At 46.1% G+C, this 17,056-nt stretch overlaps 2 protein-coding genes across 2 annotated transcripts in view; one reads left to right on the plus strand and one right to left on the minus strand.

The window, feature by feature from the left end:
* Positions 1–17,056, minus strand: part of LOC140418722 (uncharacterized) — a 402,445-nt gene that overhangs the window by 76,067 nt on the left and 309,322 nt on the right. The gene's annotated exons all lie outside the window — the stretch shown is intronic.
* Positions 10,956–17,056, plus strand: part of LOC140422824 (uncharacterized) — a 94,411-nt gene continuing 88,310 nt past the window's right edge. The window contains exons 1-2 of the mRNA XM_072507726.1: positions 10,956–11,383; positions 12,021–12,136. The gene's annotated coding sequence lies outside the window, so the exon portion shown is untranslated. The remainder of the gene's footprint in view (positions 11,384–12,020; positions 12,137–17,056) is intronic.

Raw genomic sequence — 17,056 nt, forward strand, 5'->3', positions numbered from 1 at the left:
GTCTCAGAAGAGATCCCAGTGGCTGTTCACCCTCCCCCTTCAGGATGTCCTGTGTTCGTTCAGGGACATCCTGGACCGTGGCACCAGGGAGGCAACATACCATTCTGGAGTCTCTTTCCCATCCACAGAAGCGCCCATCTGTGCCCCTTACTATAAAGTCCTCTATGACTATTGATCTCCTGCATTTTGCCCTCCCCTGCTGAGTAACAGAGCCAGTTGCGGTGCCACTGTTCAGGCTGCTGTTGATGTTTTCCCCACTGGGCTATCTCCCCAAACAGTATCCACAACGGTATACCTGTTAGAGAGGGGGACAGCCATAGAGGATTCCTGCACTGCCTGCCTGCCCTTTCTCGCAGTCACCCATCCATCTGATCCAGTGAACAGACTGTGGACATAACTTTAACCAGTCACACAGCCTGAAAAAAATCAGCATACCATTCACAGCAGGGAGACACCATGCACGTGTCCTGTGTGGACGAGGCTTCAACTGATCATCCAACCTGGAGAGATACAAGGACACTGGCGCCATGGAGAAAGTGTGGAAATGTGAGGACTGTGCAAAATGGTTCAATGTTCATCTCAGCTGGAAAATCATCAACGCAGTCACACTGGGGAGAAGCCAATCATCTGTTCTGTGTGTGGGAAGGGATTCAGTAGGTCAGCCAGCTTCATGTCACACCAGCAAATTCCCACTGAGGAAAGCCCATTCAGCTGCACTCTCTGTGAAAAGAGGTTCAGGCAGTCATCTAACTTCAATGTATACCAGCATGTTCAGACTGTGGAAAGACCGTTCACTTGCTCTCGGTGTGGGAAGGGATTCATTCATTCATCCAGCTTTCTGATACACAAGCAAATACACACCGAGGAGAATCCACTTACTTGTACTCAGTGTAGGAAGAATTTCAGGCAGTCATCCACTCATTGCACTCCACCATATTCACACTGGGGAAAGACCGTTCATCTCCTCTGTATGTGGGAAGAGATGCTCTCAATCCTGCAGCCTGCTGTTTGTTACAGACACGTACTCACACAGGGGAGAAGCCGCTCATCTGCTCTGTGTGTGGAAAGGGATTCACTCAGTCATTTAACCTCTTGCTACGTCAACAGCTTCATGAGTGACTGAAGAGACTGGATTCTGCTGTTATTGCTGCTGTTAATCACAGACAAGATCGATAGTCTTACAATATTTGGTTTATTTCTGCTGATGTCAACAACCCCTATAACTGGCTGCAGTTTAATATTCTGGATTCGTCACTGAATTTGGGGCTGCAGAGTCTCTTTTTAAAGACATCTTTCCTCTTTATTCAAGGTCTCTCCCAGGAACACACTTGCTACAGCGTTATGAACTTTTACTTTAATCCTAAATAGTTTTTTGTGCAAAATCTATAATTCTGTTTCTGAAACATTCTACTGATCTCCAAGTGGAAAATGCTGATTAATCCTTGCTGACAATTCTTTCTGACTTACACATTCTTCACTGCGACACCACCATTATGAAATTAAATTATCAACATGAAATAAAACCATAAAATATTTCACAGGCTCATCAATAGAAACTTAATCAATCAACATTATTATTGATGAAGTTTGGAAGTTGCTGAGTTGAATAATTTCTGACACAGCAGCAGCAACATTTGGTAAAGGTGGAACCCACAATAAAGACTGGTTTGAGACCCACTCAGCAGAGATGACATCTGTCATTGAAGCATAAGGCAAAGCCTACCTGATGCCCAACATAAACCCAAGAGCTAAAACAGTGCATCACTTGGGACTTGAACATTGCCAAGACCTTTCCGTAAAAGATGGAGATGCTGTGCAAATAAACACTGGAGCAGCCTACGTCAAGGAATCTGAAACAAAAGATAGTTTCATATTTCTTTTGGTTTCAGATTCCAGCATCTGCAGTAATTTGCTTTTATCAAGGAATCTGAAATGCCTTTGATTATGGATTTTTTTTTTTTTAAATTTAGAGCACCCAATTAATTTTATCCAATTAAGGGGCTGTTTAGCACAGCCAATCTATTTGCCCTGCACGTTTTGGGGTTGTGGGAGCGAAACGCACGCAAACACGGGGAGAATCCCGGATGGGATTTATCCTAGGATTCTCTGGGAAGCTAGGGAGGAGATTGCTGAGCCTTTGGCTTTGACCTTTAAGTCATCTTTGTCTACAGGAATAGTGCCAGAAGACTGGAGGATAGCAAATGTTGTCCCCTTGTTCAAGAAGGGGAGTAGAGACAACCCCGGTAACTATAGACCAGTGAGCCTTACTTCTGTTGTGGGCAAAATCTTGGAAAGGTTTGTAAGAGATAGGATGTATAATCACCTGGAAAGGAATAATTTGATTAGAGATAGTGAACACGGTTTTGTGAAGGGTAGGTCGTGCCTCACAAACCTTATTGAGTTCTTTGAGAAGGTGACCAAACAGGTGGATGAGGGTAAAGCAGTTGATGTGGTGTATATGGATTTCAATAAAGCATTTGATAAGGTTCCCCACGGTAGGCTACTGCAGAAAATACGGAAGCATGGGATTCAGGGAGATTTAGCAGTTTGGATCAGAAATTGGCTAGCTGGAAGAAGACAAAGGGTGGTGGTTGATGGGAAGTGTTCAGACTGGAGTCCAGTTACTAGTGGTGTGCCACAAGGATCTGTTTTGGGGCCGCTGCTGTTTGCCATTTTTATAAATTATCTGGAGGAGAGCGTAGAAGGATGGGTGAGTAAATTTGCAGACAACGCTAAAGTCGTTGGCGTTGTGGATAGTGCGGAAGGATGTTACAAGTTACAGAGGGACATAGATAAGCTGCAGCGCTGGGCTGAGAGGTGGCAAATGGAGTTTAATGCAGAAAAGTGTGAGGTGATTCATTTTGGAAGGAATAACAGGAAGACAGAGTACTGGGCTAATGGTAAGATTCTTGGCAGTGTGGATGAGCAGAGAGATCTAGGTGTCCATGCACATAGATCCCTGAAAGTTGCCATTCAGGTTGAGAGGGTTGTTAAGAAGGCGTACGGTGTGTTAGCTTTTATTGGCAGAGGGATTGAGTTTCGGAGCCATGAGGTCATGTTGCAGCCTTACAAAAACCTGGCATTTGGAGTGTTGCATGCAATTCTGGTCACCGCATTATAGGAAGGATGTGGAAGCATTGGAAAGGGTGCAGAGGGGATTTACCAGAATGTTGCCTGGTATGGAGGGAAGATCTTATGAGGAAAGGCTGAGGGACTTGAGGCTGTTTTCGTTAGAGACAAGAAGGTTAAAAGGTGACTTAATTGAGGCATACAAGATGATCAGAGGATTGGATAGGGAGGACAGTGAGAGCCTTTTTCCTCTGATGATGATATCTTGCACGAGGGGACATAGCTTTAAATTGAGGGGAGATAGATATAAGACAAATGTCAGAGCTAGGTTCTTTATTCAGAGAGTAGTAAGGGCGTGGAATGCCTGTCTGCAACAGTAGTGGACTCGCCAACACTAAGGGCATTCAAATGGTCATTGGGTAGACATATGGACAATAAGGGAATAGTGTAGATGGGCTTTAGAATGGTTTCACAGGTCAGCGCAACATCGAGGGCTGAAGGGCCTGTACTGTGCTGTAATGTTCTATGATCTAATGTGCAAACTCCACACGGAGATTGACTCGGAGCCAGGATCGAACCAGGGACCGGCGCCGTGCTACCCTGATTATGGATTTGGGTGAAGTTCTCACCAACAGATGTACACATATCCCGCTGGGTTGAACAAGACTGTGAGCTGTACCCCTGTGAGAAGGACTCCTCCCAGTCTCTTTGACTGCAGCTTCCTGTCATGGTTGAGTTGGACAAGAAATCCTCATCACTTGAACTGGGAAAGGCCATTGATTGTTGAGCAAGCAGAAAGGCACCTAGCAAGGATGGCATTCCAGCTGAACTGTTCAAACACACAGTCCCATCGACTGTCACACCTTCATGACCTGCTCCTCCTCTGTTGTTGGCTGTTCCTCATTTCGAGGATGACATCTACTCAGAGTCACGTGTTTTCTCTTGTGGTCTTTTTGCGATTGGAGAAGGTGTTTCTTGACCCGCACATCTTTGGCAGAGATCCCTCTCTGTTACTCTCTGCCTCTTCATTGAGGCATTGGAACTCAAAAGTAATAATAATAATCTTTATTATTGTCATACGTAGGCTTACATTATCACTGTAATGAAGTTACTGTGAAAATCCCCCAGTCGCCACACTCTGGCGCCTGTTTGGGTGACTAATTCACCTAACAAGCAGGTCTTTTGGGGAGAATGCACAGACTCTGCACAGAAAGTGACCCAAGTGGGAATCGAACATGGGAACCTGGGACTCTGAAGCAACAGTGCTAACCACTGTGCTACCCTGGTGCCCTAATGATGCAGTTTGGTGGGCATGTTGTCACTATAGTGACTGATTGGCAGCTATTCGATAGGAGCTGAGGAGCATAAAGTGGGAACAATTGTTCTTGGGAAAACCACAACAGTAATGTGGGGGTTGTTTAAGGAGCACTTGCTGCGAATGCTGGATAGTTTTGTCCCACTGAGACGAGGAAGGAATGGTAAGGTGAATGAGTCTTGGATGACAAGTGAAATGGAGTTGCTAGTCAAGAGGAAGAACAAAGCTTATGTAAGGTTGAGGAAGCAAGGATCTAGCACGGCTCTAGAGGGTTACAAGGTAGCCAGGAAGCAACTCAAAAATGGACTGAGAAGGGGGCATGAAAAAGCCCTGGCGGGAAGGATTAGGGAAAACCCCAAGGCGTTCTACGCTTATGTGAGAAATAAGAGGATGATCAGAGTGAGAGTAGGACCGATCAGGGATAGTGGAGGGAACTTGTGCCTAGAGTCTGAGGAGATGGGGAGGCCCTAATTTTGCTTATTAGCAAATATTTTGCTTCAGTATTCACGAGAGAGAGGGACCTTCTTGCTCATAAGAGCAGTGTGAACCAGGTTAATAGACACGAACAGGTTGACATTAAGAAGGAGGATGTGCTGGAAATTTTGAAAAGCATCAAGATAGATAAGTCCCCTGTGCCTGACGAGATTTACCCAAGGTTACTATGGGAAGCGAGGGAGGAGATTGCTGCGCCATTGGCGATGATCTTTGCGTCCTCGCTCTCCACTGCAGTAGTACCAGATGATTGGAGGGAGGCAAATGTTGTTACCCTGTTCAAGAAAGGGAATAGGGACATCCCTGGGAATTACAGGCCCATCAGTCTTACGTCTGTGGTGAGCAAAGTACTGCAGTGGATTCTGAGAGATAGGGTTTATGACTATTTAGAAAACCATAGTTTGATTAAAGATAGTCAGCATGGCTTTGTGAGGGGCAGGTCATGCCTCACAAGCCTCATTGAATTCTTTGAGGATGTGGATATGGTGTATATGGATTTCAGTGAGACAGTTTCCCCATGGTAGGCTCATTCATAAAGTTAGGGGGCATGGGGACACAGGGAAATGTGGCTGTCTGGATACAGAATTGGCTGGCCAATAGAAGACAGGAAGGATATGAATGCTTTGGAGAGGGTACAGAGGAGATTTACCAAGATGCTGCCTGGACCGGAGGGCATTCCTTATGAAGAAAGGTTTAGTAAGCGAGGGCTTTCCTCACTGGAGCGAAGAAGGAAAAGAGGTGACTTGATAGAGGTGTATAAGGTAATGGGAAGCATGGATAGAGTGGATAGCCAGAGACTTTTCCCCAGGACAGAAATGGCTGTCACAAAGAGACATAATTTTAAGGTGATTGGAGGAATGTATAGGGGAGATGTAAGAGGTAGGTTCTTTACACTGAAAGTGGTGGGTGGGTGGAATGCACTGCCAGCAGAGGTGGTGGAGTCAGAAACATTTGGGACTTTTGGCACATGGACAGCAGTAAATTGAAGGTTAGGTTGATCTGAGATTAGGATAAATGGTCGGCACAACATCGTGGGCCAAAGGGCCTGAACTGTGCTGTACTGTTCTATGTTCTAAACTCTTCCCAGTCATTACGGTCAATGCGTATTACATAAGTGGGGAGTGAACAGGAGTGGAGTAAATTCAGAGACATGCAAGGCAGCACCCACTTATTAGCCAACCAGAACACCAGCTTTTTCAGCATTGTTTCTCCAGAGCTATTAAAGCTCTCGAAGGAAGGAAGCACAGGTTCAGGTGCTGATGGAGATCCTGGTGCATCCTCAGTCACCAATAGTAATTATATAAAATCGAGGTCTTGAAATATGTGGAGGTATGATCGATAAACTTGCAGATGGAAAATTGTTGGTGTGGTAACTAGCGAGGAGAAAAGCCTTAAATTACAGGATGATACAGGTGGGCTGATCATTTGGGCAGAACAGTGGCAAATGGAATTTAACCAGGAAAAGTGGCAGCTCTTGTACAGGGTCAGGACAGACATGGTGTGCCGAGTGACATCTGTGCTGGATCATTCTAGAAAACATTGACCGCATTCACCATCTGAAACTGTCACGATGCCCGAGTGATTGACGGCAGCTCCTGACCAATAGGAAGAGGAGTGGCGGTCTGGAGGACCGAGTCAGGGCGGCTGGTCCTCCAAACAATCGGAGTGAATGAGGGGCGGGACACGCTGTGATTGAAGCATGCGCAGTTTGGGTAATGGCGATGTCGAAGGGCATCTTCATTGAATTTACAGTGCTGAAGCAGGCCATTCGGCCCACCGGCCCTTAGAAAGAGAACCCCACTCAAGGCCGCGCCTCCACCCTAACCCCAGAAGCTTGGACACTCAGGGCAATTGATCATGAACAATCAACCTAAACTGCACATCTTTTGACTGGGAGGAAACGGGAGCACCCGGACGAAACTCACGGAGACAAGGGGAGGACGTACAGACACCGCACAGACAGTGACCCAAGCCGGGAATCGAACCTGGAACCCTGGAGCTGTGAAGCAACTGTGCTACTCACTGTGCTCCCATGCTGCCCTAACTTTTAATACTAAGAATCAAAGAAAAATTAACTATATTATACTGGAGAAAGAAGGTTGGAAAGATCTCAATACAAACACAAAAGTACAATTCAAATTCTTTCTTTTCTTTTACCCCAGTAATAGCCTTACAGAAACAACGGCCGTAATTCTCCGTTCACATCGCTACCGTGAATGGAGATTTGGATGAGTGCCAAATTCTCCGTTCTTCGTGAATTCCAAAATTGGTAAGAGGTGCTTAACAGTATGGAGGAAGCAAGAGATTGCAGGGGTGGGCGAAAACGTTGTGAAAAGCTGTTGTAAGCTGCAATCCTCGGAAAAGAGTTTCCGGGTCCCCATTTGTACCGAAGGAGCTGCAGCTCCTCATGTTTGGCTCGGGTTAACGGCCGCCATCTTTATTGGATGTGCATCAGGGCGCATGCGCGTTTGTCATCTTTGTCAGGGGCGATGTTTCAATGAGTGGGAGGAGTTTGTTCCCCATTGTTCAGAATGGAGACAACTTGTCCATCAACCTGGATTAGTCTTTGAGTCCCAATGTCTTGTTGATGATGCAAAGCGGTGGCAGAGATGGAAAGAAAAGGAAGCAAATCCTGCTCTCCGGATTTCACTGTCTTATTAGACATCCTGTCCCATGTGTCCCAGCTCTGTTCAGCCACATGAAGACCCAGGGTAGAAATTCATAACCCTGAGTAGATGTCACCCTCAAATTAGGGGACTGCTGATGACAAGAGGGTCACTGTGCAGCGGGGGGCATGAGCGGTCATCCTGGACCAGGAAGCAGGAGGGGAGAATGTTGTGGATTTCTATCCTGGACTGATAGTGATTAATTTTGGAAACTCCTTTTACAGGGGATTAGTAGGGGAGGATTTACACACAGCAAACTCAAACCAGGAGAAATGTTTATCTTTCCTGAATTTCATTTCTGGACTGACAGTGATGCCTTTGTAAACTTCTTTCACAGGGGCTGAGAAAGGGATTCGCAGACAGGAAACTCACAACCAATCCTCACATCAAATTCTGTCAGCACCATTCGGTGCTGCAATCCTCGGAAAAGAGTTTCCGGGACCCCATTTGTACCGAGCGGAGCTGCAGCTCCTCATGTTCGGCTCGGGTTAACAGCCGCCATCTTTGTTGGATGTGCACCAGGGCGCATGCGCGTTTGTCATCTTTGTCGGGCGATGTTTCAATGAGTGGGAGGATCTGGATCTGGAGATTATCGACCTTTGTGTGTAAGCATTGAGTTCCGTATCATTATCACTCACTGTATAAAATGACTACCTCCTTTCTCCCCTGTAGATCTTGTTCACAATCTTAAATCTGTGTCCCGTAATCCTTTTACAATCTACTGATGGGAACAGTTAAAAAAAATATTTTGCTGGGTTTGCCGTTGTTGTTTCTGGTGCCTGGGTCGATGCCGGGTGGTCTGTCTGCTTTCATTCCTTTTTCATGTTTTTGTAGTGGTTGAATCAGCTTGGACCAGTCCATTTAGGATCCAGAATACAATTGAAGTCTCCTCCAAGAACCAATTGATCTGTATCCAGGTCTGGGATGGATTCCAACAATTTTTTTACAAATGTTTCTATGAGATCCCCTCATTAAAAAAAAGATAAAGAAGCAGAATTAAGCCATTCAGCCCATCGAGTTTTCGAGTTTGCTCTGCCATTCGATCATGGCTGATATGTTTCTCATCCCCATTCATCCTGTATTGTAGCTCTCTTGAAATGAATGCGAACATTGCATTTGCCTTTCTAACTGCCGACTTTCCTTTATGTGTTCTTGGGATGTGGGTGTCGCTGGCTGAGCCGGCATTTGCTGCCCACCCCTAATTGCCCTTGAACTGAGTGGCTTGCTCGGCCATTTCAGAGGGGGCAGTTTGGGAGGATGTGAGGCTGAAGTGAATAAATGACAAAGGGGATAATGGTGCAAGACAAAACTGGGTGACAATGAGATAACATATGGACGATAAGGGAATAGTGTAGATTGGCTTTAGAGTGGTTTCACAGGTCGGCGCAACATCGAGGGCCGAAGGGCCTGGACTGCGCTGTAATGGTCCATGTTCTAAGTAAATAAATTAATAGGACAAGAGAATAAATAAAAGACAGGTCCTGGTAAATGGCAACAGCAGAACCGTTACCAGCACCAACTGTCTAAAAATATCGGAGTGATGATTATAATCTGAAATTACTGAAATGAATGTTGTGTCTGGAAGGTCAGAAATTGCCTGATCAAGGATGAGGTTCTGTTCCTCGAGTTTCCTTTGAGCTTTATTGGAGCAGTGCAGGAGGCCGAGGACAGAGTGGGAATGGGGCGGGGAATTAAAATATTAAATGATCAGAAGCTCAGGATTATGCTTGCTGACTGAATAGTGATGTTCCACAGTCACCCAATCCAGATTTCATCTCCTCAGTGTAGAACAGACCAAATCGTGAGCAGTGAATACACAATACTGGATAGCAAGAAGTACAAGTAATTCACTGTCACCTGGAAAGTGTGTTTGTAATCCTGGAATATGGGAAGGCTGGCGATGAACTGGTGGTTGTTGCATCTGTTGTGTCTGCATGGAAATGACTTACAGTGATGTTCATAAGAACACAAGAAATGGGAACGGGTGTAGACCATACGGCTCATCGAGCCTCTGCATTTCTTGCTGGGTGTAACCTGCCCAATCAGGCATCATTCTGGTACACTTTCCTGTATCTACCCCAGTCCTTCCAGACCCATCTTATGATATGGAGACATTAGCCTCAACAATCCTGTGCACTAATTTAGTCTGGCCCAGTGACACCGAGCTGAAATCCAGTCTTTCTTTGACACATTATTCTTAATGCCACAACTGACAGGTTAAGAGTGAAAAAGTCAACTGTTTAGCAGTAAGGGGAAGAGGCAAGTTTGTAGATGCTCGACAGCGTTACAGACTCATTGGATCTGCTTCTTCTGTCCCATCTTATATTTAGCTAATGGAAAATGATTAAAATACTGCAACACACAGGCATTTGGGGGCAATTGTGAGTTTGCTGCTCAGATTAAGTAAAGTCATAAAATGGATCTAGAAGGACTGGAGAAGATGCAGGCAAATATATTTAAATTATGCCTGAACTGGCAGGTTTTACCCAGCAACAAAGGTTGGACAGGGTGTAAACCTTTTCTCTGGAAAAGGGAATGAAGGATGACCTGATCCTGTAAGATTATGAAAAGGTTTGATATGAGAGACAAGTGGAAGATGTTTCCATTGGATAAGAATGAATATGAGTTAGTCATTAATTGATCTAATGTGCAGTTCAGGAGCAGTTCAGAGGGAGATCACTCACACACTTTCTGGGCAGCACGGTAGCACAAGTAGCTAGCACTGTGGCTTCACAGCGCCAGGGTCCCAGGTTCGATTCCCCTGGGATGTGAGGAGTCTGCACTTTCTCCCTGTGTCTGCGTGGGTTTCCTCCAGGTGCTCCAGTTTCATCCCACAGTCCAAAGAAGTGCAGGTTAGGTGGATTGGCCGTACTAAATTGCCCTTTATGTCCAAAAAGGGTAGGAGGGGTTATTGGGCTATGGGGATAGGGTGGAAGTGAGGGCTTAAGTGGGTCGGTGCAGACTCGATGGGCCGAATGGTCTCCTTCTACACTGTATGTTCTATGTGCAAAGGGATTTCCTCAGTTTTCCCACTGGTTAACACTCCAACTTTAAAAGCTCAAACTATTTGATCCAATTTCAGCTCATTGTTATTGGCGAGGGGCAGTTTAACTGTGGGGGAGGGCCCATACTATTTAGGTGCTGTATTAATTGATTTAATGCATTTGTTCCCTTGGCCCAATGTTACTAATCGTAATCAGTTCGCAAAGCATAATTTCCTTCAAAAAATATCCATTTTAATGGCGGGTTTATAACCCAACATGCGTTGCAGCTGAGAATGTGCTCTATCCACATGACAGAAGCTCCTCGCCCATGTGCAGAGTCCGGCTGTGACTGGAGCATGCGCAGTTCGGGCTGTGATCGGCGCATGCGCAGTTCAGGTTGTCGCTGACGGTGCGAGGAGCGGGGAAGAAACAATCGAGCAACTTTCAGGATTGGAGCCGGTGGGTGGCCAGGGAGCAATAGAAGCTGCGGAGTGAGCCGGGAGGCTTCATAAATACCCCGTGGAGGCTTCAACTCCCGAGTAAAATGTTAACGGTCCCGTCTTAAACAGCACCAAACAGAGTGAGAGCTGAGCGGTGACAGGCCCGGGTTACCGGCCGCCATCTTTACAGAGGACAAGGTGCCGCAGGGCGCATGCGCTGCGAGCCTGGACCGGATGCCAACTCTCCCGGATTGAGTGACTGGAGTCTCCAGCATTTTATTTTATTCATTTGTGGGAGTCAACATTTATTGCCCATTCCTAATTTTCCTGGAACCGAGCGGTTTGCTCGGCCATCTCGGAGGGCATTTAAAGAATCAACCACATTGCTGTGGTTTGGAATCGTGTTGGCCAGGCCAGGTAAGGATGGCAGATTTTCTTTTCTGTTCATTCACGGGATGTGGGTGTCGCTGGCTGGGCCAGCATTCAATGCCCATCCCTAATTGCCCTTGAACTGAGGGCATCTCAGAGAGCATTTTAAGAGTCAACAAGCTGACTGTATATCTGGAGTCACATGTAGGCCAGACCAGGTAAGGATAGAAGATTTCCTTCACTGAAGGACATCAGTGAACTAGGTGGGTCTTTGCAACAATCGATAATGGTTTCAGGGTCTTCAGAAGACTTTAAATGAATTCAAATTTAACCTTCTGTCTTGGTGAGATTCGTGTCTGGGAAATCATTAGGACAGTAAAGAAGATTTTAATGTATTTTTCTTTTAACATTTCTCTTAAGCGGATATACAAATATTGAAAATGGGATAAAGGTTGTTTGGCTGACAGTCAAACACTGTCCTTTAAGGTAATGAGTCCTTTTGCTTCCCAATTGGCCGAGGAAGGCAGTGTGTCACAAGGATGGATGTGTTGACCGATTAATGGCTGGAGGATGAGGGCAGGTCATGTGATCAAAGCTCCAGGAATACATTTAATCAAACTTGGTGAGGAGAGAATGTTTTGAATTTCTATCCTAAACTGACAGTGAGGTTTCTGTAAATTTACAGGATACTGGAAGTGGAGGTTTAACAGACTGGAAACGCAAACCAAACGTCACATCGCGATCTGACAGAGTCACTTGGTTCATCAGAAACTGAATATCAGCAGCATCTGGGTGTGGAAGGTAAAGGGTTTGTCTGTTCTGTCTGTGAGGGAAGATTTCAGGTCTCAGTGTGACTGGAAAAGCCCCGAGATTCACAAACCCTGGTTAGGCCAAACCTGGAGAACTGTGTTCAGTTCTGGGCAACAAACCTGAGGAAGGGTAGAATGGCCTTGGAGGGAGTGTAGCACAGATTTACCTGAGTGATATCTGAACACCCACTGGGGTTAAATTACAAAACTAGATTACACAAACAAATCATAAAGAGAAAAGCATTAGGTCCATTGAGTCCATGCCAGCTCTCTAATCGGCACGATAGCACAGTGGTTAGCACCATTGTTTCACAGCGCCAGAGACCCGGGTTTGTTTCCCGGCTTGGGTCACTGAATGGGCGGAGTCTGTACATTCTTCCTGTGTCTGCGTGGGTTTCCTCCAGGTGCTCCGGTTTCCTCCCACAAGTCCCGAAACATGTGCTTGCGAGGTGAATTGGACGTTCTGAATTCTCGCTCAGTGTACCTGAACAGAAGCTGGAGTGTGGCGACTAGGGGCTTTTCACAGGAACTTTATTGCAGTGTTAATGTAAGCCTACTTGTGACAGTCGATCATTTTTCCTCAGATAAGGACACCAAGGTGTGGTCTCACCAAGGCCCTGTATAATTGCAGCAAGACATCCCTGCTCTTCGACTCAAACCCTCTTGCTATGAAGGCCAACAAACCATTTGCCTTCTTTACCGCCTGCTGTACCTGCATGCTTCCATACAAAGTAGAAGCAGGCCACTTGGCCCCTCGACCCTGCTCCTTACATACACATCAGGAGTCGGTCTCTCGAACCTGCTCCTTGTATACAGAGTAGGAGTCGCCCCTTGAGCCTGCTCCTAACACAGAAACTAGGAGTCGGCCCCTTGAGCCTGCTCCATCATTCAATAATTTAAACCTCAACTCCACATTCCTGCCGACCCCGAAAATCTTTCACCCCTTTGCTTATCAAGAAGCTATCCATCTCTGCCTTAAATATATTCAAGAGCTTGACTTCCACTGCATTTTAAGGACACAAGTTCTAAGTCACAGAATCCCTACAATGCAGAAGGAGCCCAAGTCAGCACTAACCCTCTGAAAAAACACCCCACCCATCCCACCCTGCCCCATCCACATATCCCACCCAACGTGCACATCCTTGGAGATGAAGGGGCAATTTAGCACCTAACCTGCAAATCTTTGAACTGTGTGAGGAAACTGGAGCACCCCGAGGAAACCCACACAGACACGGGGAGAAAGTGCAAACTCCACAGAGTCACCCAGGGTCGGACGTGAACCTGTGTCCCTGGTGCTGTGAGGCAGCAGAGCTAACCACTGTGCCACCCCTGTCTTCCATCCCTCAAGAGAAAAAAAATTGTTATCCCCATCTGAAATGGGTGCCCCCTTATTTTGCAACCTTGACCCCCTTGTTCCAGATTCTCCCACAAGAGGAAACATCCTCTCCACATCCACCCTGTCAAGACCCCTCAGGATCTTATATAGTTCAATCCAGGTTTTACCCAAAACTTTAAATCTGTGTCCCGACTGCTTGTACGACCAGTGAGTGGAAACAAGAGTTTCTTTGTCCACCCGATGGAAATCTGGCATAATCTTGTGTACCTGAATCAAATCTCCCCTCAGCCTTCTCGGCTGGAACCATTCTGGGAAATCTCCTCTGCACCTTCTCCAAGAACCTTCAGATCCTTCCTGAAGAGCGGTGACCAGAGCTTTATAAAGATTCATAGAATAGAATTAGAACCATAGAATTCCTACAGTGCAGAAGGGGGCCATTCGGCCCATCAGGTCGGCACTGATTCTCTGAAAGGGCACCCTGCCTAGGCCCACATCCCTACCCTGTCCCTGTAACCCCATAGCCCCACCCAACCTGCACATCCCTGGACACTAAGGGGCAATTTATCAAGGCCAATCCACCTAACTTGCTCTTCTTTGGACTGTTGGAGGAAACCTGAGCACCGGGTTGGAACCCACGCAGACACGGTGCAAGGAGAAAGTGCAAACTCCACACACCCAGTCACCAAGGCCGGAATTGAACCCGGGTCTCTGGCGCTGTGAGGTAGCAGTGCTAACCACCGTGCCACCAGAAGCATAGCTTTTCTGTTGCGGTATCAATATTACTGTTTATGAAGCTCAAGATCGAAGTTACATTGCCAACTACTCTCTTAATATGTCTTGTCAATATATAAAATCCCTCTTCACCTCTTTCTCTCTCCTCCCAAAGAGCTCCTGTTAGACCGCATGACAGCTCTGGAGCAGCAGATGGACTCATTTTGGAGCATCCGCGATGCTGAGGATGTCGTGGATAGCACGTTTAGTGAGTTGGTACTGAGGGAGATAGAAAATGGGTGACCAAAAGACAGCAGGAGTAGGAAGACAGTGCAGGTGTCCCCCGTGGTCATCTCCCTGCGAAACAGATATACCGCTTTGGATACTGTTGAGGAGATGGCTCACCAGGGGAAGGCATCAGCAGCCAGGTTGATGGCACCGTGACTGGCTCTGCTGCGCAGCGGGGCAGGAAGAAGAATGGCAGGGCTATCGTGATAGGGGACTCAATCGTAAGGGGACCAGGCGGTTCTGCGGACGCAATCGAGACTCCAGGATGCTATGTTACCTCCCTGGTGCAAGGGTCAACGATGTCTCGGAGCGGCTGCAGGACATTCTGGGGGGGGGGGGGAGGAGGAGGGTGAACAGCCAGCTGTCATGGTGCACATCGGCACCAACGATATAGGTAAAAAACGGGGTCCTAGAAGCTGAATTCAGGGAGTTAGGAGTTAAACTAAAAAGTAGGACCTCAAAGGTAGTAATCTCAGGATTGCTACCAGTCCCACGAGCTAGTCAGAGTAGGAATGTCAGGATAGACAGGATGAATGCGTGGCTCGAGAGATGGTGCACGAGGGAGGAATTCAAATTCCTGGGGTATTGGTACCGGTTCTGGGGGAGCTGGGACCAGTACAAACCGAACGGTCCGCTCCTGGGCAGGACTGGAACCGATTTCCTCGGGGGGGTGTTTGTTAGAGCTGTTGGGGAGGGTTTAAACTAATATGGCAGGGGAGTGGGAACCGATGCAGGAAGTCGGAAGGTAGTAGAACAGGGACAGAAACAAAAGGCAATAAGGGGGAAAGTGTAAGGCAGAGAAGCCAGTCAAACAACAAAAGGGCGACAGTACAAGGTACAGTGACTGAGGGGAGCTCAGTGAATAGGCCCAGTAATACTAAAAGGAATAAAACGGGAAGTAAAAACATAAATGGTAAGCGACGCGGCAGGTTGTTGCATGAAGATATGGGTTCAACAACAAGGAAAATTAGGAGAAACGTTAAGAGGAAATATAACTTAGGAGAGGTTACTGATCGAGGTGTTTTAAGATTCAAAACAGGTATAAAAGGCGACATAAGTGTACTTTACCTGAATGCTCGTAGTATTCGGAATAAGGTAAATGAGTTAATGGCGCAAATCATCGTGAATGACTATGATTTAGTGGCCATTACTGAAACATGGTTAAAGGATGGTCATGACTGGTAGTTAAATATCTGAGGGTATCAAACTATTCGGACGGACAGAGTGGGTGGTAAAGGAGGTGGTGTAGCTCTGTTATTTAAGGAAGACATCCGGGCAATAGTAAGGGATGACATCGGTGCTATGGAGGATAAGGTTAAATCCGTTTGGGTGGAAATCAGGAATAGTAAGGCGAAATTGTCACTGACAGGAGTAGTCTTTCGGCCACCAAATAGTAACATTAGGGTGGGGCAGGCAATAAACAAAGAAATAGCTGATGCATGTAGAAATGGTACAGCAGTTATCATGGGGGATTTTAATCTACATGTCGATTGGTTTAACCAGGTTGGTCAAGGCAGCCTTGAGGAGGAGTTTATAGAATGTATCCACGATAGTTTCCTAGAACAGTATGTAATGGAACCTACGAGGGAACAAGCGGTCCTAGATCTGGTCCCGTGTAATGAGACAGGATTGATTCATGATCTCATAGTTAGGAATCCTCTCGGAAGGAGCGATCACAATATGGTGGAATTTAAAATACAGATGGAGGGTGAGAAGGTAAAATCAAACACTAGTGTTTTGTGCTCAAACAAAGGAGATTACAATGGGATGAGAGAAGAACTAGCTAAGGTAGACTGGGAACAAAGACTTTATTGTGAAACAGTTGAGGAATAGTGGAGAACCTTCCAAGCAATTTTTCACAGTGCCCAGCAAAGGTATATACCAACAAAAAGCAAGGATGGTAGAAGGAGGAAAAATTGACCGTGGATATCTAAGGAAATAAGGGAGAGTATCAAATTGAAGGAAAAAGCATGCAAAGTGGCAAAGATTAGTGGAAGACTAGAGGACTGTGAAATCTTTACGGGGCAACAGAAAGCTACTAAAAAAGCTATAAAGAAGAGTAAGATAGATTATGAGAGTAAATTTGCTCAGAATATAAAAACAGATAGTAAAAGTTTCTGCAAATATATAAAACAAAAAAGAGTGGCTAATGTAAATACTGGTCCTTTAGAGGATGAGAAGGGAGATTTAATAATGGGAGATGAGGAAATGGCTGAATAACTGAACAGGTTTTTTGGGTCAGTCTTCACAGTGGAAGACACAAATAACATGCCAGTGACTGATAGAAATGAGGCTATGACAGGCTCGGACCATGAGATGATTGTTATCACTAAGGAGGTAGTGATGGGCAAGCTAATGGGGCTAAAGGTAGACAAGTCTCCCGGCCCTGATGGGATGCAGCCCAGAGTGCTAAAAGAGATGGCTAGGGAAATTGCAAATACACTAGTGATAAGTTACCAAAATTCACTAGACTCTGGGGTGGACCTGGCAGATTGGAAATTAGCAAACGTGACACCACTGTTTAAAAAAGGAGGTAGGCAGAAAGCGGGTAATTATAGGCCAGTGAGCTAATTTCGG

Source organism: Scyliorhinus torazame, chromosome 5 (genome assembly GCF_047496885.1).
Source record: "Scyliorhinus torazame isolate Kashiwa2021f chromosome 5, sScyTor2.1, whole genome shotgun sequence".
Taxonomy (NCBI): domain Eukaryota; kingdom Metazoa; phylum Chordata; class Chondrichthyes; order Carcharhiniformes; family Scyliorhinidae; genus Scyliorhinus; species Scyliorhinus torazame.